This window comes from Bombina bombina, chromosome 2, assembly GCF_027579735.1.
Source record: "Bombina bombina isolate aBomBom1 chromosome 2, aBomBom1.pri, whole genome shotgun sequence".
In the NCBI taxonomy this organism is placed as follows: domain Eukaryota; kingdom Metazoa; phylum Chordata; class Amphibia; order Anura; family Bombinatoridae; genus Bombina; species Bombina bombina.
Window position 1 is genome coordinate 856,772,798 of NC_069500.1, and position 23,330 is coordinate 856,796,127.

A 23,330-nucleotide genomic window follows, 5' to 3' on the forward strand; every position below is an offset into this window, starting at 1 on the left:
TTCTTGGCATTCTTTTAGAATACCGAGAATTTTACAGTTTCTTCAGGATGGTCTAGATAAGGGTTTGTCCGCAAGTTCTTTGAAAGGACAAATCTCTGCTCTTTCTGTTCTTTTTCACAGAAAGATTGCTATTCTTCCTGATATTCATTGTTTTGTACAAGCTTTGGTTCGTATAAAACCTGTCATTAAGTCAATTTCTCCTCCTTGGAGTTTGAATTTGGTTCTGGGAGCTCTTCAAGCTCCTCCGTTTGAACCTATGCATTCATTGGACATTAAATTACTTTCTTGGAAAGTTTTGTTCCTTTTGGCCATCTCTTCCGCCAGAAGAGTTTCTGAATTATCTGCTCTTTCTTGTGAGTCTCCTTTTCTGATTTTTCATCAGGATAAGGCGGTGTTGCGAACTTCTTTTGAATTTTTACCTAAAGTTGTGAATTCCAACAACATTAGTAGAGAAATTGTGGTTCCTTCATTATGTCCTAATCCTAAGAATTCTAAGGAGAAATCGTTGCATTCTTTGGATGTTGTTAGAGCTTTGAAATATTATGTTGAAGCTACGAAATCTTTCCGTAAGACTTCTAGTCTATTTGTTATCTTTTCCGGTTCTAGAAAAGGCCAGAAAGCTTCTGCCATTTCTTTGGCATCTTGGTTGAAATCTTTAATTCATCTTGCCTATGTTGAGTCGGGTAAAACTCCGCCTCAGAGAATTACAGCTCATTCTACTAGGTCAGTTTCTACTTCCTGGGCGTTTAGGAATGAAGCTTCGGTTGACCAGATTTGCAAAGCAGCAACTTGGTCCTCTTTGCATACTTTTACTAAATTCTACCATTTTGATGTATTTTCTTCTTCTGAAGCAGTTTTTGGTAGAAAAGTACTTCAGGCAGCGGTTTCAGTTTGAATCTTATGCTTATGTTTTTCGTTAAACTTTATTTTGGGTGTGGATTGTTTTCAGCAGGAATTGGCTGTCTTTATTTTATCCCTCCCTCTCTAGTGACTCTTGTGTGGAAAGATCCACATCTTGGGTAGTCATTATCCCATACGTCACTAGCTCATGGACTCTTGCTAATTACATGAAAGAAAACATAATTTATGTAAGAACTTACCTGATAAATTCATTTCTTTCATATTAGCAAGAGTCCATGAGGCCCGCCCTTTTTTTGTGGTGGTTATGATTTTGTATAAAGCACAATTATTCCAATTCCTTATTTTATATGCTTTCGCACTTTTTTATCACCCCACTTCTTGGCTATTCGTTAAACTGAATTGTGGGTGTGGTGAGGGGTGTATTTATAGGCATTTTGAGGTTTGGGAAACTTTGCCCCTCCTGGTAGGAATGTATATCCCATACGTCACTAGCTCATGGACTCTTGCTAATATGAAAGAAATGAATTTATCAGGTAAGTTCTTACATAAATTATGTTTTTTTACCACAGGATAAAAAATCTAAGGGTAAAAACAGGGCTAATAATAGTTTTCGTTCCTTTCGTTTCAACAAAGAACAAAAGCCTTATCCTTCATCCTCAGGAGCAGTTTCAGTTTGGAAACAATCTCCAGTCTGGAATAAATCCAAGCCTTTTAGAAAGGCAAAGCCTTCTTCTAAGTCCACATGAAGGTGCGGCCCTCATTCCAGCTCAGCTGGTAGGGGGCAGGTTACGTTTTTTCAAAGAAATTTGGATCAATTCTGTTCACAATCTTTGGATTCAGAACATTGTTTCAGAAGGGTACAGAATTGGTTTCAAGATGAGACCTCCTGCAAAGAGATTTTTTCTTTCCCGTGTCCCAGTAAATCCAGTGAAAGCTCAAGCATTTCTGAATTGTGTTTCAGATCTAGAGTTGGCTGGAGTAATTATGCCAGTTCCAGTTCTGGAACAGGGGATGGGGTTTTATTCAAATCTCTTCATTGTACCAAAGAAGGAGAATTCCTTCAGACCAGTTCTGGATCTAAAAATATTGAATCGTTATGTAAGGATACCAACGTTCAAAATGGTAACTGTAAGGACTATCTTGCCTTTTGTTCAGCAAGGGCATTATATGTCCACAATAGATTTACAGGATGCATATCTGCATATTCCGATTCATCCAGATCATTATCAGTTCCTGAGATTCTCTTTTCTGGACAAGCATTACCAGTTTGTGGCTCTGCCGTTTGGCCTAGCTACAGCTCCAAGAATTTTTACAAAGGTTCTCGGTGCCCTTCTGTCTGTAATCAGAGAACAGGGTATTGTGGTATTTCCTTATTTGGACGATATCTTGGTACTTGCTCAGTCTTTACATTTAGCAGAATCTCATACGAATCGACTTGTGTTGTTTCTTCAAGATCATGGTTGGAGGATCAATTCACCAAAAAGTTCATTGATTCCTCAGACAAGGGTAACCTTTCTGGGTTTCCAGATAGATTCAGTGTCCATGACTCTGTCTTTAACAGACAAGAGACGTCTAAAATTGATTTCAGCTTGTCGAAACCTTCAGTCACAATCATTCCCTTCGGTAGCCTTATGCATGGAAATTCTAGGTCTTATGACTGCTGCATCGGACGCGATCCCCTTTGCTCGTTTTCACATGCGACCTCTTCAGCTCTGTATGCTGAATCAATGGTGCAAGGATTACACAAAGATATCTCAATTAATATCTTTAAAACCGATTGTACGACACTCTCTAACGTGGTGGACAGATCACCATCGTTTAATTCAGGGGGCTTCTTTAGTGCTTCCGACCTGGACTGTAATTTCAACAGATGCAAGTCTCACAGGTTGGGGAGCTGTGTGGGGATCTCTGACGGCACAAGGAGTTTGGGAATCTCAGGAGGTGAGATTACCGATCAATATTTTGGAACTCCGCGCAATTTTCAGAGCTCTTCAGTCTTGGCCTCTTCTGAAGAGAGAATCGTTCATTTGTTTTCAGACAGACAATGTCACTACTGTGGCATACATTAATCATCAAGGAGGGACTCACAGTCCTCTGGCTATGAAAGAAGTATCTTGAATTCTGGTTTGGGCGGAATCCAGCTCCTGTCTAATCTCTGCGGTTCATATCCCAGGTATAGACAATTGGGAAGCGGATTATCTCAGTCGCCAAACGTTGCATCCGGGCGAATGGTCTCTTCACCCAGAGGTATTTCTTCAGATTGTTCAAATGTGGGAACTTCCAGAAATAGATCTGATGGCGTCTCATCTAAACAAGAAACTTCCCAGGTATCTGTCCAGATCCCGGGATCCTCAGGCGGAAGCAGTGGATGCATTATCACTTCCTTGGAAGTATCATCCTGCTTATATCTTTCCGCCTCTAGTTCTTCTTCCAAGAGTAATCTCCAAGATTCTGAAGGAATGCTCGTTTGTTCTGCTGGTAGCTCCGGCATGGCCTCACAGGTTTTGGTATGCGGATCTTGTCCGGATGGCCTCTTGCCATCCGTGGACTCTTCCGCTACGACCAGACCTTCTGTCGCAAGGTCCTTTTTTCCATCAGGATCTCAAATCCTTAAATTTAAAGGTATGGAGATTGAACGCTTGATTCTTGGTCAAAGAGGTTTCTCTGACTCTGTGATTAATACTATGTTACAGGCTCGTAAATCTGTATCCAGAGAGATATATTATAGAGTCTGGAAGACTTATATTTCTTGGTGTCTTTCTCATCATTTTTCTTGGCATTCTTTTAGAATTCCGAGAATTTTACAGTTTCTTCAGGATGGTTTAGATAAAGGTTTATCCGCAAGTTCTTTGAAAGGACAAATCTCTGCTCTTTCTGTTCTTTTTCACAGAAAGATTGCTAATCTTCCTGATATTCATTGTTTTGTACAAGCTTTGGTTCGTATAAAACCTGTCATTAAGTCAATTTCTCCTCTTTGGAGTTTGAATTTGGTTCTGGGGGCTCTTCAAGCTCCTCCGTTTGAACCTATGCATTCATTGGACATTAAATTACTTTCTTGGAAAGTTTTGTTCCTTTTGGCAATCTCTTCTGCCAGAAGAGTTTCTGAATTATCTGCTCTTTCTTGTGAGTCTCCTTTTCTGATTTTTCATCAGGATAAGGCAGTGTTGCGAACTTCTTTTGAATTTTTACCTAAAGTTGTGAATTCCAACAACATTAGTAGAGAAATTGTGGTTCCTTCATTATGTCCTAATCCTAAGAATTCTAAGGAGAAATCGTTGCATTCTTTGGATGTTGTTAGAGCTTTGAAATATTATGTTGAAGCTACTAAGATTTTTTCCGAAAGACTTCTAGTTTATTTGTTATCTTTTCCGGTTCTAGAAAAGGCCAGAAAGCTTCTGCCATTTCTTTGGCATCTTGGTTGAAATCTTTAATTCATCTTGCCTATGTTGAGTCGGGTAAAACTCTGCCTCAAAGGATTACAGCTCATTCTACTAGGTCAGTTTCTACTTCCTGGGCGTTTAGGAATGAAGCTTCGATTGATCAGATTTGCAAAGTAGCAACTTGGTCCTCTTTGTATACTTTTACTAAATTCTACCATTTTGATGTATTTTCTTCTTCTGAAGCAGTTTTTGGTAGAAAAGTACTTCAGGCAGCGGTTTCAGTTTGAATCTTCTGCTTATGTTTTCATTTAAACTTTATTTTGGGTGTGGATTATTTTCAGCAGGAATTGGCTGTCTTTATTTTATCCCTCCCTCTCTAGTGACTCTTGCGTGGAAAGATCCACATCTTGGGTAATCATTATCCCATACGTCACTAGCTCATGGACTCTTGCTAATTACATGAAAGAAAACATAATTTATGTAAGAACTTACCTGATAAATTCATTTCTTTCATATTAGCAAGAGTCCATGAGGCCCGCCCTTTTTTTGGGGTGGTTATGATTTTTGTATAAAGCACAATTATTCCAATTCCTTATTTTATATGCTTTCGCACTTTATCACCCCACTTCTTGGCTATTCGTTAAACTGAATTGTGGGTGTGGTGAGGGGTGTATTTATAGGCATTTTGAGGTTTGGGAAACTTTGCCCCTCCTGGTAGGAATGTATATCCCATACGTCACTAGCTCATGGACTCTTGCTAATATGAAAGAAATGAATTTATCAGGTAAGTTCTTACATAAATTATGTTTTTTTTTTTTAGTTCCTATATAATTTTGTGTCATATTCCTACTTGGGCCAATGTCAGTGTGTACCAAGTGATCCCTAAGATTTCTAACTCTCCTGTGCACTGCAAGGGGGGATTTTGAAAAGAAGAAATTTGGTTGTTAGAATCCCTCAAAATATGCCAATGTATAGTCCTAGTTATCGGTTTACTTAAAGGACTATATTGAGATACAAAAAAAAATTATTTCTTTTTTCTCTTCTTTCACAGTTGTTTTTCACAGTTGGTTTTCTCCTTTATTTCCTCAACTTTCTGATTCAACAAACTTTCAGGATATCCCCTATAAATACATTTGTTTAATTGTTTTAATTTCACAAGACAGGTACTCGCTGTTTGAAAAAGTTATGCACGCATACACCTTAGAGGGAACAGTGATAGGGATAATTTTCCTTTCGTGCCTTTATGCAAAATGCCAGAATTTTTAAATGATCTTGTATTATGGGATTGATAATCGATATGGCAAGTATAATATGCTTTTAAACACAAATCTTCTAGTTTTATATCACGCAGTAGAAAGACTTGCTTTAGTTCAGTGTTCATTTTTATTTTTTGAATGGTTTTTTGTTTTTATAATGGTGAAAAATAAAAACTAAAAAAAATAGCATTTCTTTGCTTAGATTTAAACTAAATTGTACCTGGGTCCTTGATTTTGGGGCTGGATTCTAGGCTTTTAATATGTTTGTCAAGACCTGTCTTATTGAATGTAACTGAAAACTGGCTCTTAATTTTTTTTAACATGGTTGTCGTGCAAGTTTTTAGGAAATATAGTTTATTGCTTCCAAGATTAGTCAAACACTGTTTTAGTGCTCCCTTAGTTCCCGATTTCTAAAGTAGTTGTCTTTTTTATAACTTCAGGAACTACATTAAATCTGCTCAAGTTCCCCATTGTAAATCCTACACCCTATAGAATGTTTCGGCGACAGGAAAGGCTGAAGTTAGATATGAGTATATCAGAGGAAGATCTTGGTGAAGAAGAACAAAATCGTCTTAACTCCCTTAAGAAACGAAGTTATGTTATAGGTATGTACATTGTGGGCAACGACTTTGCATGCTTTTGCATATTTAGGGTTTGGCTGTATTGAGGCACTTTTCAGACTATTGCTGGTCAGTGTTCATTGAGGATGGATGGAAATAATAACAATAAAGGAAGCTATGGCTTACAGATTAATTTGATTATATATATCATCTGAAAAATGTTTTTTATGTAAATTTACTAATTTGTTTTTTTTTTCCATGTAATTGGCAAGAGTCCATGAGCTAGTGACTTATGTGATATACATTCCTATCAGGAGGGACAAAGTTTCTCAAACTTCAAAATGCCTATAAATACACCTCCCACCACACCCACAACTCAGTTTTACAAACTTTGCCTTTTATGGAGATGGTGAAGTTTGTGCTTGATTTTCTTCTATGATAAGTGCTTCTCAGCATATTGAAGTCCAATTCCTCTCAGAGTACAGTGTTTGTCAGAGGGATGTGAAGAGAGTATCACCTATTGATTTTATGGTTTCTCTCAGAGGAAATATTTTCAAGGGTTCTCTGTTATCGGTCGTAGGGATTCATCTCCTACCTCCCTTTTCAGATCGACGATATACTCTTATATACCATTACCTCTGCTGATAGTTTTCAGTACTGGTTTGGCTATCTGCTATATGTGGATGGGTGTCTTTCGGTAAGTATGTATCATTTTTTAAGACACTCAGCTATGGTTTGGCGCTTTATGTATTAATATAAAGTTTTAAATATATGGATGTTTCTTATATTTCCCATGAGTCAGGTCTATGTATATTTCCCTTTGCAGATTATCAGTTTCAGTACTGAAATAATGATTTAGGAATTTTATTTCTTCTACTAGATACGACGAGTCCATGGATTCATCCTTACTTGTGGGATATTATCCTCCTGCTAACAGGAAGTGGGAAAGAGCACCACAGCACAGCTGTATATATAGCTCCTCCCTTCTCTCCACCCCCAGTCATTCTCTTTGCCTATACTAAGTAATAGGAAGAGGTAAAGTGAAAGAGGTGATAAAATGTTAGTTTTTATTTTCTTCAAGCAAGACTTTTTTATTTTAAATGGTACCGGTGAGTGCTATTTTTTCCCAGGCAGCAGATAGATGAAGATTTCTGCCTGGAGACTGATGAGCAGTTGTTGCTAAGATCCAGAGTAGTTCCCACAGAATGGCTGAGGAGTACTTGAGAAGCTTCAGTGTGAGGAACGTTTTTCATGCTACAAGCATTGAGGTATGTTCAGTCATTTTTTTTTGAAGAGACTGTATTATTTCAGAACTTGCTGACAGTATTCCCATAAGGGAAGGGATAAGCAGTAATCCTACATGTGATAGAAGGGTATTACTGGGACCTGTATGTTATGGGCTGAAAAATGGTTGACACTGATAACATAATGTTTCTCTTGTTAAGTGTATCCAGTCCACGGATCATCCATTACTTATGGGATATTCTCCCTCCCAACAGGAAGTTGCAAGAGGTCACCCACAGCAGAGTTGCTATATAGCTCCTCCCCTAACTGCCATATCCAGTCATTCTCTTGCAAGCTCTCAACATAGAAGGAGGTTCGCGAGAGGAGTGGTGTTTTATACTTAATTTATTTCTTCAATCAAAAGTTTATTTTTAAATGGCACCGGAGTGTGCTGTTTTTTCTCTCAGGCAGTATTTGGAAGAAGAATCTGCCTGAGTTTTTCTATGATCTTAGCAGACGTAACTAAGATCCACTGGCTGTTTCTCACACATTCTGAGGAGTGAGGTAAACTTCAGATGGGGGACAGCGTGCGGGTTTTCCTGCAAATGAGGTATGTGCAGTAAAATATTTTTCTAAGGAATGGAATTGACTAGAAAATGCTGCTGTTACCAAATTAATGTAAGTAAAGCCTTAATGCAGTGAAAGCGACTGTTAGCAGGCTTATTAATGTATGTGCAGTAAAATAATTTTCTAAGGAATGGAATTGACTAAGAAAATAATGCTGTTACCAAATTAATATAAGTAAAGCCTTAATGCAGTGAAAGCGACTGTTAGCAGGCTTATTAATGTATGTGCAGTAAAGTAATTTTCTAAGGAATGGAATTGACTATGAAAATGCTGCTGATACTGAAATAATCTAATTGAAGCCTTAATGCAGGGAAAGCAAGACAGGCTTATTAATAGAGATACATACTCTTTAAAAGAAGGTTGTTTTAAAAACGTTTACTGGCATGTTTAATCGTTTTTTGAGGTACATTGGTGATAAGGTTTATTGGGGCATAATTTTCCACATGGCTGGCTTAATTTCTGCATAGCAACAGTTAACTGAGTTCCCCACTGTTGTAATATGAGTGGGAGGGACCTAATTTAGAGCTTTTTTGCACAGTTAAAATTACAAAATGAATCATCCAGATTCCCTCAGCAGTCCTTTGAATACTACAGGACATCTCTAAAGGGCTAAAAAGACTTCCAAAATCGTTTATAGGGAAGGTAATCCACAGCTCAGCTGTGGCAGTTTTGTTGTGTCTGTTAAAAAACATCTATGTTGTTTTTTTTAATCTGTTTTTTTTTGCATTAAGGGGTTAATCATCCATTTGCAAGTGGGTGCAATGCTCTGTGAACTTATTACATATACTGTAAAAATTTAGTTTGATTTACTGCCTTTTTTACAATGTTTTTCAAATGCTGACAAAATTTGTTTCTCTTAAAGGCACAGTAACGTTTTTTATATTTGCTTGTTAACTTGATTTAAAGTGTTTTCCAAGCTTATTAGTCGGTTCTAACATGTCTGACATAGAGGAAGCTCTGTGTTCATTATGTTTAAAAGCCATGGTGGAACCCCATTTTAGAATGTGTGCCAGATGTACTGATTTCATGTTAAACAATAAAGATCATTTTTGTATTTAATAACATTATCACCAGAGGTTTCTGTCGAGGGGGAAGTTATGCCGACTAACTCTCCCAACGTGTCAGACCCTTTGACTCCCGCTTTAGGGACTCACGCTCAAATGGCGCCAAGTAGATCAAGGGCGCCCATAGCGTTTATTTTATCAGAGGATTCTGTCGAGGGGAAAGTTATGCCGTCTAACTCTCCCCACGTGTCAGACTCTTTGACTCCCGCTCCATTGATTCACGCTCAAATGGCACCTAGTACATCAAGGGCGCTTATAGCGTTTATTTTACTAGACATGGCGAAAGTTATGAATAATACTCTGGAAGCGGTATTAGTCAGACTACCTGAAATTAAAGGAAAGCGAGATAGCTCTGGGGATAGATACAGAGCATACAGATGCGTCAAGAACCATGTCTGTTACTGCCTCACTTAATGCAGTGGGTCATATTTTTTATTCAGGGGAGATGATTTAACCTGATTCCGATATTTCTATATTTAAAATTTATGCTTAAGATCCTCCACTTGTTGCTCAGGGAGGTTTTAGCAGCTCTGAATGACTGGTTTACAATCACAGTGCTAGAAATTGTGTAGACTGAATAGATACTATGCAGTGCCGGTGTGTACTGATGTTTCTTTCAATACCTAAAGAGGTTTACAGAAATTATTAATAAGGAATGGGATAGACCAGGTGTGCCGTTCTCTTCCCCTCCTATTTTTAGAAAAATGTTTCTAACAGATGCCACCACACGGGACTTTTGGCAGACAGTCCCTAAGGTGGAGAGAAGAGTTTCTACTCTAGCTAAGCGTACCACTAGCCCTGTCAAGGACAGTTGTGCTTTTTTAGATCCAATGGATAAAGAATTAGAGGGTTACCTTAGGAAAATGTTTATTCAACAAGGTTTTATCCTGCAGCCCCTTGCATGCATTGCTTTTGTTACTGCTGCTGCGGCGTTCTGGTTTGAGTCTCTGGATGAAGCTTTACAGGCAGCGACTCCATTGGATGAATACTTGACAAGCTTAGAGCACTTAAGCTAGCCAATTCCTTTTTTCTGATGCCTTGTTTTCTTTTGACTAAACTAACGGCTAAGAATTCTGTTTTTGTTATGCTGGCACGCACAGCGCTAGGGCTTATATTATGGTCAGCTGTCGTGACTTTAATAAATAAGCTACTTAACTTCCCTTCTAGGGACAGACCCTATTCGGGCCTGGTTTGAAGGAGATTATTACTAATATCACTGGAGGAAAAGGTAATGCCCTTCCTCAGGACAGGTCCAAATCAAGGACCAAAAAATTCAAATTTTCGTGCCTTTCGAAACTTCAAAGCAGGCGTTGCATCAATTTCCTCTAAGGCAAACAAGAGGGAACTTTTGCTCAGTCCAAGACGGTCTGGTGACAACCAGACCTGGAACAAAGATAAGCAGGCCAAGGAGCCTGCTGCTGCCTCTAAGACAGCATACTCCAGAGATATCTTCTGGATTTCAAAGCTTTCCCCCCAAAGAAGGGGAGATTTCACCTTTCACGATTATCTGCAAACCAGATAAAGAAGGAGGCATTCTTACACTGTGTACGAGACCCATCCAGTTCCAGGGGAGGAACAGGGATAGAGTTTTTACTCAAATCTGTTTGTGGTTCCCAAGGAGAGGGAACCTTCAGATCTATTTTGGATCTAAAGATCTTAAACAAATTCCTCAGAATTCCATCATTTAAGTTGGAAACTATTCGTACCATCTTAACTATGATCCAGGAGAGTCAATAGAGGGCTACAATGGATTTGAAGGATGCTTATCCTCACATTACGATGCAGAAAGATTGCCATCGATTTTTCAGGTTGCCTTTCTAGACAAGCATTACCAGTTTAGTAGTTCTTTCCTTTAGGGTTAACTACAGCCCCAAGAATCTTTATACAGACTCTGGGGTCGCTTTGGCGGTCCTTAGGCCGCGGGGCATAGAAGTGGCCCCTTATTTAGACGACATCCTGATACAGGCGTCAAACATCCAAGTTGCCAAGTCTCATACGGAAGTAGTACTGGCATTTCTGAGATCGCATGGATGGAAAAGTGAACAGGAAGAGTTCTCTATCCCCAATCTCAAGGTTTTCCCTCCTAGGGATTCTGATAGATTTTGTAGAAATGAAAATTTACCTGACGGAGTCCAGGTTGTCAAAGTTTCTAAATTTCTGTTGTGTTCTTCATTCCATCCGCGCCCGGTGGTAGCTATTTCTCCAACATAGGTGTGTCCGGTCCACGGCGTCATCCTTACTTGTGGGATATTCTCCTCCCCAACAGGAAATGGCAAAGAGCCCAGCAAAGCTGGTCACATGATCCCTCCTAGGCTCCGCCCACCCCAGTCATTCTCTTTGCCGTTGTACAGGCAACATCTCCACGGAGATGGCTTAGAGTTTTTTAGTGTTTAACGGCTGTAATGGATAATTCTGTCAAAAACATTTTAGCCAAAATGAACCCTTGTCAGCGTAAGCGTGGATGCTCTGTTTTAGTTACTGAAGAGCATGACGACGCTGATATTAATATCTCTGAAGGGCCCCTAACCCAATCTGAGGGAGCCAGGGAGGTTTTGTCTGAGGGAGAAATTACTGATTTAGGGAACATTTCTCAGCAGGCTGAATCTGATGTGATTACTTTTAAATTTAAATTGGAACATCTCCGCATTTTGCTTAAGGAGGTATTATCCACTCTGGATGATTGTGAAAATTTGGTCATCCCAGAGAAACTATGTAAAATGGACAAGTTCCTAGAGGTGCCGGGGCTCCCAGAAGCTTTTCCTATACCCAAGCGGGTGGCGGACATTGTTAATAAAGAATGGGAAAGGCCCGGTATTCCTTTCGTCCCTCCCCCCATATTTAAAAAATTGTTTCCTATGGTCGACCCCAGAAAGGACTTATGGCAGTCAGTCCCCAAGGTCGAGGGAGCGGTTTCTACTTTAAACAAACGCACCACTATTCCCATAGAGGATAGTTGTGCTTTCAAAGATCCTATGGATAAAAAATTAGAAGGTTTGCTTAAAAAGATGTTTGTTCAGCAGGGTTACCTTCTACAACCCATTTCATGCATTGTCCCTGTCTCTACAGCCGCATATTTCTGGTTTGATGAACTGATTAAGGTGCTCGATAGTGACTCTCCTCCTTATGAGGAGATTATGGACAGAGTCAATGCTCTCAAATTGGCTAATTCTTTCACTCTAGACGCCTCTTTGCAATTGGCTAAGTTAGCGGCTAAGAATTCTGGGTTTGCTATTGTGGCGCGCAGAGCGCTTTGGTTGAAATCTTGGTCGGCTGATGCGTCTTCCAAGAACAAGCTACTAAACATTCCTTTCAAGGGGAAAACGCTGTTTGGTCCTGACTTGAAAGAGATTATCTCTGATATCACTGGGGGTAAGGGCCATGCCCTTCCTCAGGATCGGCCTTTCAAGGCAAAAAATAGACCTAATTTTCGTCCCTTTCGTAAAAACGGACCAGCCCAAGGTGCTACGTCCTCTAAGCAAGAGGGTAATTCTTCTCAGGCCAAGCCAGCTTGGAGACCAATGCAAGGCTGGAACAAGGGAAAGCAGGCAAAGAAACCTGCCACTGCTACCAAGACAGCATGAAATATCGGCCCCCGATCCGGGACCGGATCTGGTGGGGGGCAGACTCTCTCTCTTCGCTCAGGCTTGGGCAAGAGATGTTCTGGATCCTTGGGCGCTAGAAATAGTCTCCCAGGGTTATCTTCTGGAATTCAAGGGACTTCCCCCAAGGGGAAGGTTCCACAGGTCTCAGTTGTCTTCAGACCACATAAAAAGACAGGCGTTCTTACATTGTGTAGAAGACCTGTTAAAAATGGGAGTGATTCATCCTGTTCCATTGAGAGAACAAGGGATGGAGTTCTACTCCAATCTGTTCATAGTTCCCAAAAAAGAGGGAACGTTCAGACCAATCCTAGATCTCAAGATCTTAAACAAATTTCTCAAGGTCCCATCTTTCAAGATGGAAACCATTCGAACTATCCTTCCTTCCATCCAGGAAGGTCAATTCATGACCACGGTGGATTTAAAGGATGCGTATCTACATATTCCTATCCACAAGGAACATCATCGGTTCCTAAGGTTTGCATTCCTGGACAAACATTACCAGTTCGTGGCGCTTCCTTTCGGATTAGCCACTGCTCCAAGGATTTTCACAAAGGTACTAGGGTCCCTTCTAGCTGTGCTAAGACCAAGGGGCATTGCAGTTGTACCTTACCTGGACGACATTCTGATTCAAGCGTCGTCCCTCCCTCGAGCAAAGGCTCACACGGACATCGTCCTGGCCTTTCTCAGATCGCACGGCTGGAAAGTGAACGTGGAAAAGAGTTCTCTATCCCCGTCAACAAGGGTTCCCTTCTTGGGAACAATTATAGACTCCTCAGAAATGAGGATTTTTCTAACAGAGGCCAGAAAGACAAAGCTTCTGGACTCTTGTCGAATACTTCATTCCGTTCCTCTTCCTTCCGTAGCTCAGTGCATGGAAGTGATCGGGTTGATGGTAGCGACAATGGACATAGTTCCTTTTGCGCGCATTCATCTAAGACCATTACAACTGTGCATGCTCAGTCAGTGGAATGGGGACTATACAGACTTGTCTCCAAAGATACAAGTAAATCAGAGGACCAGAGACTCACTCCGTTGGTGGCTGTCCCTGGACAACCTGTCACGAGGGATGACATTCCACAGACCAGAGTGGGTCATTGTCACGACCGACGCCAGTCTGATGGGCTGGGGCGCGGTCTGGGGATCCCTGAAAGCTCAGGGTCTTTGGTCTCGGGAAGAATCTCTTCTACCGATAAATATTCTGGAACTGAGAGCGATATTCAATGCTCTCAAGGCTTGGCCTCAGCTAGCGAGGACCAAGTTCATACGGTTTCAATCAGACAACATGACGACTGTTGCGTACATCAACCATCAGGGGGGAACAAGGAGTTCCCCAGCGATGGAAGAAGTGACCAAGATTATTCTATGGGCGGAGTCTCACTCCTGCCACCTGTCTGCTATCCACATCCCGGGAGTGGAAAATTGGGAAGCGGATTTTCTGAGTCGTCAGACATTGCATCCGGGGGAGTGGGAACTCCATCCGGAAATCTTTGCCCAAGTCACTCAACTTTGGGGCATTCCAGACATGGATCTGATGGCCTCTCGTCAGAACTTCAAAGTTCCTTGCTACGGGTCCAGATCCAGGGATCCCAAGGCGGCTCTAGTGGATGCACTAGTAGCACCTTGGACCTTCAAACTAGCTTATGTGTTCCCGCCGTTTCCTCTCATCCCCAGGCTGGTAGCCAGGATCAATCAGGAGAGGGCGTCGGTGATCTTGATAGCTCCTGCGTGGCCACGCAGGACTTGGTATGCAGATCTGGTGAATATGTCATCGGCTCCACCTTGGAAGCTACCTTTGAGACGAGACCTTCTTGTTCAGGGTCCGTTCGAACATCCGAATCTGGTTTCACTCCAGCTGACTGCTTGGAGATTGAACGCTTGATTTTATCGAAGCGAGGTTTCTCAGATTCTGTTATCGATACTCTTGTTCAGGCCAGAAAGCCTGTAACTAGAAAGATTTACCACAAAATTTGGAAAAAATATATCTGTTGGTGTGAATCTAAAGGATTCCCTTGGGACAAGGTTAAGATTCCTAGGATTCTATCCTTCCTTCAAGAAGGATTGGAAAAAGGATTATCGGCAAGTTCCCTGAAGGGACAGATTTCTGCCTTGTCGGTGTTACTTCACAAAAAACTGGCAGCTGTGCCAGATGTTCAAGCCTTTGTTCAGGCTCTGGTTAGAATCAAGCCTGTTTACAAACCTTTGACTCCTCCTTGGAGTCTCAATCTAGTTCTTTCAGTTCTTCAGGGGGTTCCGTTTGAACCCTTACATTCCGTTGATATTAAGTTATTATCTTGGAAAGTTTTGTTTTTAGTTGCAATTTCTTCTGCTAGAAGAGTTTCAGAATTATCTGCTCTGCAGTGTTCTCCTCCTTATCTGGTGTTCCATGCAGATAAGGTGGTTTTACGTACTAAACCTGGTTTTCTTCCAAAAGTTGTTTCTAACAAAAACATTAACCAGGAGATTATCGTACCTTCTCTGTGTCCGAAACCAGTTTCAAAGAAGGAACGCTTGTTGCACAATTTGGATGTTGTTCGCGCTCTAAAATTCTATTTAGATGCTACAAAGGATTTTAGACAAACATCTTCCCTGTTTGTTGTTTATTCAGGTAAAAGGAGAGGTCAAAAAGCAACTTCTACCTCTCTCTCTTTTTGGATTAAAAGCATCATCAGATTGGCTTACGAGACTGCCGGACGGCAGCCTCCCGAAAGAATCACGGCTCATTCCACTAGGGCTGTGGCTTCCACATGGGCCTTCAAGAACGAGGCTTCTGTTGATCAGATATGTAGGGCAGCGACTTGGTCTTCACTGCACACTTTTACCAAATTTTACAAGTTTGATACTTTTGCTTCTTCTGAGGCTATTTTTGGGAGAAAGGTTTTGCAAGCCGTGGTGCCTTCCATTTAGGTGACCTGATTTGCTCCCTCCCTTCATCCGTGTCCTAAAGCTTTGGTATTGGTTCCCACAAGTAAGGATGACGCCGTGGACCGGACACACCGATGTTGGAGAAAACAGAATTTATGTTTACCTGATAAATTTCTTTCTCCAACGGTGTGTCCGGTCCACGGCCCGCCCTGGTTTTTTAATCAGGTCTGATAATTTATTTTCTTTAACTACAGTCACCACGGTACCATATGGTTTCTCCTATGCTATTATTCCTCCTTAACGTCGGTCGAATGACTGGGGTGGGCGGAGCCTAGGAGGGATCATGTGACCAGCTTTGCTGGGCTCTTTGCCATTTCCTGTTGGGGAGGAGAATATCCCACAAGTAAGGATGACGCCGTGGACCGGACACACCGTTGGAGAAAGAAATTTATCAGGTAAACATAAATTCTGTTTTCCTCGACTCGTAGAGTCTCCGAGTTATCTGCGTTTCAATGTAATTCTCCTTATCTGGTCCTCTGTACGGATAAGGTGGTCCTGTGTACCAACCTGGGTTTTTACATAAGGTGGTATCTAGCAAGAATATCACTCGAGAAATTGTTGTTCCATTCTTGTACCCTAATCCTTCTTCTAAGAAGGAACGTCTATTACACAATTTGGACGTGGTTCGTGCTTTAAAAGTTTTATTTACAAGCTACTACAGATCTTCATCAAACTTTCACCTTGTTTGTTGTCTATTCTGGTCAGAGGAGAGGTCAAAGACTTCAGCAACCTCTCTATCTTTTGGTTAAGAAAAGCATAATCATTTAGCTTAGGAGACTACTAGACAGCAGCCTCCTGAAGGGTTTACAGCTCATTCTACTAGACCTGTGGTTTTCACTTGGGCCTTTTTAAAAATGAGGCTTCTGTTGAACAGTTTTACAAGACGGAGTCTTGGTCTACGTTTTATACTTTTTCAAATTTAATAAATTTGATTCTTTGCTTCTTTGGAGGCTATTTTTGGGAGAAAGGGTTTTTATAGGCAGTGGTAACTTCCGTTTAAGTACCTGCCTTGTCCCTCCCATCATCCGTGTACTTTAGCTTTGGTATTGGTATCCCATAAGTAATGGATGATCCGTGGACTGGATACACTTAACAAGAGAAAACATAATTTATGCTTACCTGATAAATGTATTTCTCTTGTAGTGTATCCAGTTCACGGCCCGCCCTGTCCTTTTAAGGCAGGTAATTTTTTTCATTTAAACTACAGTCACCACTACACCCTATAGTTTTTCCTTTCTCTGCATGTTTTCGGTCGAATGACTGGATATGGCAGTTAGGGGAGGAGCTATATAGCAACTCTGCTGTGGGTGACCTCTTGCAACTTCCTGTTGGGAGGGAGAATATCCCATAAGTAATGGATGATCCGTGGACTGAATACACTACAAGAGAAATACATTTATCAGGTAAGCATAAATTATGTTTTTTTGTGACAAAACGATTTTATGTTTGGAGGGCAATTTAACGCTTTTTGTGTGCAAACATTTTTGACTTTTGATGGCACTGGAGGGTTCACATGGCTTTCAATAATAGTTGGGTATATGGATACCCACATGGCTAGGTTCTAGACCGCTTTACAGCGTTTTTTACTAGGCAGTGAGACATCGATGTAGATGGGTGGGGCCTAATTTCGCGCCTCAGTTGTGCAGTTGAATTTCCCATGCAAGCAGCAAGCTCCAGCTCCGGTGGGCCTAAACTGAAAAATTTGGCCTAAACGAAGTGATAGAGTGAATTAACAGACCCCTGAGGGCAGGTAGGCGCCACAGCAGAGCTGTGGCGAGGTGCAGGGGGTTGATTGTTTAATTTCATAACGTTTTTGAGTAACGTTTTTTTCCCATTAAGGTTTAAGCATACCTTACTTGTGGTGCAATCTTAGCTGGCAAGATAAGACACATATATACTAAAATTGTGTTGATTATAACATTTTAGAGCAGTTTTGGAAAAATTGAACGCTTTTTTTTACTCTTAAAGGCGCAGTACTGTTTTTCAGATTGTTTTTTTTTCACTAAATAAAGTGTTTTCAAGTCTGTTTGTGGTCATTACTAGCCTGTTTCAACATGTCTGACATTGAGGAAAGCCAATGTTCCATGTGTTTAGAAGCCATTGTGGAACTTAAAATGTGTCCCTCATCCCCAAGGCAGAACATACAGTGATCTGAGATGTCATCGCAGAAAATGCAGCATGTCTGCAGAAAGAACAGGACACATGCAGGAACTGTTATGTGCTTTAACTTTGCAGCAGTGCTCCACATTAGGTTGTTCTTTTCAAACAAAACTGTGCTCTGGCTGCGCTGTGTAAGTTTTCCTTAACACAGTGCATTCAGAGCAAAGTGCTGTTTCAAGAACAGTCAAATAATGCAGTAGTGCTGCAAAGCAGCATTGCATTGATTGTTAACTGGCTCTCAGGGATTATTGTCAAACTCGTCCCCCTAGCTTTTGCCAGTCTGCAAAGCTGTTTTTTTCTGAATGTAAGACGTTCGTATGAGCAATGCACCATTTTTAATACTGCACTTCTATGTTAGACAAAAAGAAAAGGAAACAAATTTATTTAAGATACATTTTACAATTTCTTTTTTTGTCTGCAGCTAAATTTGCAATGCAATTTTTAAAGTCTAAAACTTTACAAATGGCTTTATTCTCCAGTTAATCAACACATTGCAATTGTACTAGTGCTTTAGTGTAACTGCCTAATTTAAAATGGAATTTTATTTAAAAATGACGTGCAGAAACATTTTCACTAAAAAAAATCTCATCGCAGAAAGTGAAAGAAAGTTCTGCCTATGGGTCCCTCATGTACTGAAAGGGCCTTACATTGCAAAGAACATATTTTAGGTGATAAAAGTATGTCTCAGGATGATTCTCAGGATGATTCTCAGTCAGAAGAGAATTAGGTTATGCCATCAAATTCTCACCTAGTACTTCCAACACGTCTAATTCTTTCACCCTGCAAGATATGGATGCAGTTATGTCTACTACCCATACAGAGGTATTATCTAAACTACCATGTTTACAGGGTAAGCGCAGCAGGTCAGGTATTAGAGTAAATGCTGAGCCCTCTGATGCTTTATTGGCCATCTCTGATGTACCCTCACAGTGTTCTGATTTTGGGGTAGGGGAATTGCTGTCTGAGGGAGAACTTTCAGACTCAGGAAAGATGTTCCCTCAAACAGACTCAGATGTGACGGCCTTTAAGTTTAAGATTAAACACCTCCGCTTGTTACTCCGGGAGGTTTTAGCGACTCTGGATGATTGTGACCCTATTGTCATCCCACCAGAGAAATTGTGTAAAATGGATAAATATCTAGAGGTCCCTACTTACACTAATGTTTTTCCAGTCCCTAGAAGAATTTCGGACATTGTTAATAAGGAATGGGATAGACCAGGCATTCCGTTCTCTTCCCCTCCTACTTTTAAGAAAACGTTTCCCATATCTGACACCATTCGGGATTCTTGGCAGACAGTCCCTAAGGTGGAGGGAGCTATTTCTACCCTGGCTAAGCGTACAACCATACCTATTGAGGACAGTTGTGCTTTCAAAGATCCTATGGAGACTCTCTTCTTTGGTGGCTGTCACATGATCATCTGTCCCAGGGAATGTGCTTCCGCAGGCCAGCATGGGTCATAGTGACGACGGACGCCAGCCTCTTGGGCTGGGGTGCAGTCTGGAATTCCCTGAAGGCTCAGTGTGTTTGGACTCAGGAGGAGTCCCTACTACCAATAAATATTTTGGAACTGAGAGCAAAAAGCGTGGTCTCAGTTGGCTTTGGCCAAATTCATAAGGGGGAACAAAGAGTTCTCTAGCGATGATAGAGGTTTCCAAGATAATTCGATGGGCAGAGACGCACTCTTGCCATCTATCAGCAATCTACATCCCAGGAGTGGAGAACTGGGAAGCGGATTTTCTAAGTCGTCTGACTTTTCATCCGGGGGAGTGGGAGCTCCATCCAGAGGTGTTTGCGACATTGATTCGTCAATGGGGCACACCGGAATTGGATCTGATGGCATCTCGTCAGAATGCCAAACTTCCTTGTTATGGATCCAGATCAAGGGATCCCCAAGCAGTACTGATAGATGCTCTAGCAGTACCTTGGTCGTTCAACCTGGCTTATGTGTTTCCTCCCTTTCCTCTCCTGCCTCGTCTGATTGCCAGAATCAAACAGGAGAGGGCTTCGGTAATCTTGATAGCGCCTGCGTGTCCACGCAGGTCCTGGTATGCAGATCTAGTGGAAATGTCATCTCTGCCACCATGGAAACTGCCACTGAGACAGGACCTTCTCATTCAAGGTCCGTTCCAACATCCAAATCTAATTTTTCTGCAGCTGACTGCCTGGAGATTGAACGCTTGATTCAGGCTCGGAAGCCTGTCGCTAGGAAAAATTACAATAAGATGTGGCGTAAATATCTTTATTGGTGCGAATCCAAGGGCTACTCATGGAGTATGGTTAGGATTCCTAGGATTTTGTCCTTTCTCCAAGAAGGTTTGGAGAAGGGATTATCGGCTAGTTCCTTAAAGGGACAAATTTCTGCTTTGTCAATTTTACTACATAAGCGTCTGGCGGATGTCCCAGACGTTCAGTCCTTTAGTCAGAATCAGGCCTGTGTTTAAACCTGTTGCTCCGCCATGGAGTTTGAATTTAGTGCTAAATGTTCTCCAAGGGGTTCCGTTTTATCTTGGAAAGTTTTGCTTTTAGTTGCTATCTCTTCTGCTCGAAGAGTTTCTGAGCTTTCTGCGTTACAATGCGACTTGCCTTATCGTATATTCCATTCTGATAAGGTGGTTTTCCTTCCTAAGGTTGTTTCAAATAAGAATATTAATCAGGAAATTGTTGTTCCTTCATTATGTCCTAATCCTCCTAAGAAGGAGCGTCTGTTACATAATCTGGACGTGGTTCGTGCCTTGAAGTTTTACTTACAAGCAACCAAGGATTTCCGTCAAACATCTTCTCTATTTGTTGTTTATTCTGGAAGCGTAGGGGTCAAAGAGCTATGGCTAAATCTCTTTCGTTTTGGCTGAAAAGCATCATCCGTTTGGCACACGAGACTGCTGGACAGCAGCCTCCTGAAAAGATTACAGCTCATTCTACTAGAGCAGTGGCTTCCACATGGGCTTTTAAAAATGATGCTTCTGTTGAACAGATTTGTAAGGCTGCGACTTGGTCCTCCCTTCATACCTTTTCCAAATTTTCCAAATTTGATACTTTTTGCTTCTTATGAGCCTGTTTTTGGGAGAAAAGTTCTTCAAGCAGTGGTGCCTTCTGTTTAGGTATCTGTCTTGTCCCTCCCGTTCATCCGTGTCCTGTAGCTTTGGTATTGTATCCCACAAGTAAGGATGAATCTGTGGACTCGTTGTATCTATTAGAAGAAAAGGAAATTTATGCTTACCTGATAAATTTATTTCTTCTACGATACGACAAGTCCACGGCCCTCCCTGTCATATTAGACAGATTATATTTTTGTTTTCAAAACTTCAGTCACCTCTGCACCTTTTAGCTTTTCTTTTCTCTTCCTATACCTTCGGTCGAATGACTGGGGGTGGAGAGAAGGGAGGAGCTATATATACAGCTCTGCTGTGGTGCTCTTTGCCACTTCCTGTTAGCAGGAGGATAATATCCCACAAGTAAGGATGAATCAGTGGACTCGTCGTATCGTAGAAGAAATCAATTTATCAGGTAAGCATAAATTTCCTTTTTCTTACCTGGGGTATAGTCTCTTTTTCAAATTGACTTTTATCTTTATTTTCGCGGGCAAAATTAGGCTTGCGAGGTTGCAAAATGCTCTAATTTATTGCGTCATTCTTGGCTTTTTTGGTGCGAATGTGTGTCTATGATGACTTAGGTTTGTCATTTGCCCTGTCTTTGTTGACGCCAGGTTGTTTGGTACAAAGTTGCGTCGGTCATGACGCGAGTTGCGTCATTTCCATATGTTTGTTGTCGCCAATTTTTTTTTCTACTGCATTTTGTGTCGTGCGTCATGCGTTTTATTTTACCTCACTTCCTATATGCCTCTTGCCTTCTTTATGCTCAGAGGGCTATGCTGTTTGCAATTTTTCCCATTCCTGTAACTGCTATATGAGGAAATTGAATATTTTGTCTATTTTTCTTTTACATTTTGCCAGATGTCTCAATCTGATCCTGTCTTGGAAGCTACTGTAGGAACCATGCTGCCTGAACACAGTTCTACCAAAGCTAAGTGTATCTGTTGGAAATTAGCTTAGATTATATCTCCGGCTGTAGTATGTAACAGTTATCATGATAAGCTTTTGCATGCAGAAAATGTTTCTATCAGTACTAGTACAGTATCTGTTCCCTCAACATCTAATGTACATGACATCCCCGTTGATATGAAAAATTATATTGCTTATATTGCTGATGCAATACAGAAGGCTATGTCTGCTATTCCGCCTTCTAATAAACGTAAAAGGTCTTTTAAAACTTCTCATAAATTTGATGAAATTTCTAATGACCGACAACATACTGAAATATCCTCCTCTTAAGAGGATCTCTCTTATTCAGAAGATCCTACCTCAGACATTGACACTGACAAATCTACTTATCTTTTCAAGATTGAGTATATTCGTTCCTTGTTGAAAGAAGTGTTGGTTACTTTGGATATTGAGGAGTCTAGTCCTCTTAATATCAAAACTATTAAACGTTTAAATTCTGTAAATAAACCTCCTCTGGTTACTCCTGAGGTTTTTCCAGTTCCTGATGCTATTTCTGATGTGATTGCTAAGGAATGGATTAAGCCTGGTACTTCTTTCAATCCTTCTTCTAGGTTTAAAAGGTTGTACCCTTTGCCAGCGGCTAGATTAGAGTTTTGAGAAAAAGTCCACAAAGTTGATGGGGCTATTTCTACTCTTGCCAAATGTACTACTATTCCTATTGAAGACAGTACTTCTTTTAAAGATCTTTTAGATAGGGAACTTGAATCTTATCTAAGGAAAGCTTATTTATATTCTGATTATCTTCTCGGGCCTGCCATTGCTATGGCTGATGTAGCGGCTGCATCAACCTTTTGGTTGTATAGCTTAGCGCAACAGGAAACAAATCCTGATTTGTCTAGCATTGTTCGTTTAATTCAACATGCTAATCATTTTCTCTGTGATGCTATTTTTGATATCATCAAAATTGATGTTAAATCTATGTCTTTAGCTATTTTAGCTAGAAGAGCTTTATGGCTCAAATCTTGGAATGCTGACATGGTATCTAAGTCTAGATTACTATCTCTTTCTTTCCAAGGTAACAATTTATTTGTTTCTTAGTTGGATTCAATTACTTCAACTATCACTGGAGGGAAGGGAGTGTTTTTGCCTCAGGATAAAAGATCTAAGGGTAAATCTTAAGCTTCTAATCATTTTCTTTCTTTTTCGACAGAACAAAGAACAGAAAACAAATCCTTCCCCTAAAGACTCTGGTTCCAATTGGAAACCTTCAAGTTGGAATTAATCCAAGCCTTTTAAGAAACCAAAGCCAGCCCCCAAGTCTGCATGAAGGTGCGGCCCTCGATCCAGTTCAGCTGGTGGGTGGCAGATTGAAATTGTTCCAAGACATTTGGGCAGATTCTGTTCAAAATCAGTGGATTCAGTATTGTCTCTCAAGGGTATCGAATAGGATTTAGAGTAAGACCTCCTGTGAGAAGATTCTTTTTCTCCCACGTTCCAGCAAATCCAATGAAGGCTCAGACTTTTCTGAAGTGTGTTTCAGATCTAGAGCTTTCAGGGGTAATAATACCAGTTCCATTTTAGGAACAGGGTCTGGGGTTTTATTCAAATCTGTTTATTGTCCAAAAGAAAGCAAATTCATTCAGGCCAGTTCTGGTTCTGAAGTTTTTGAATCGTT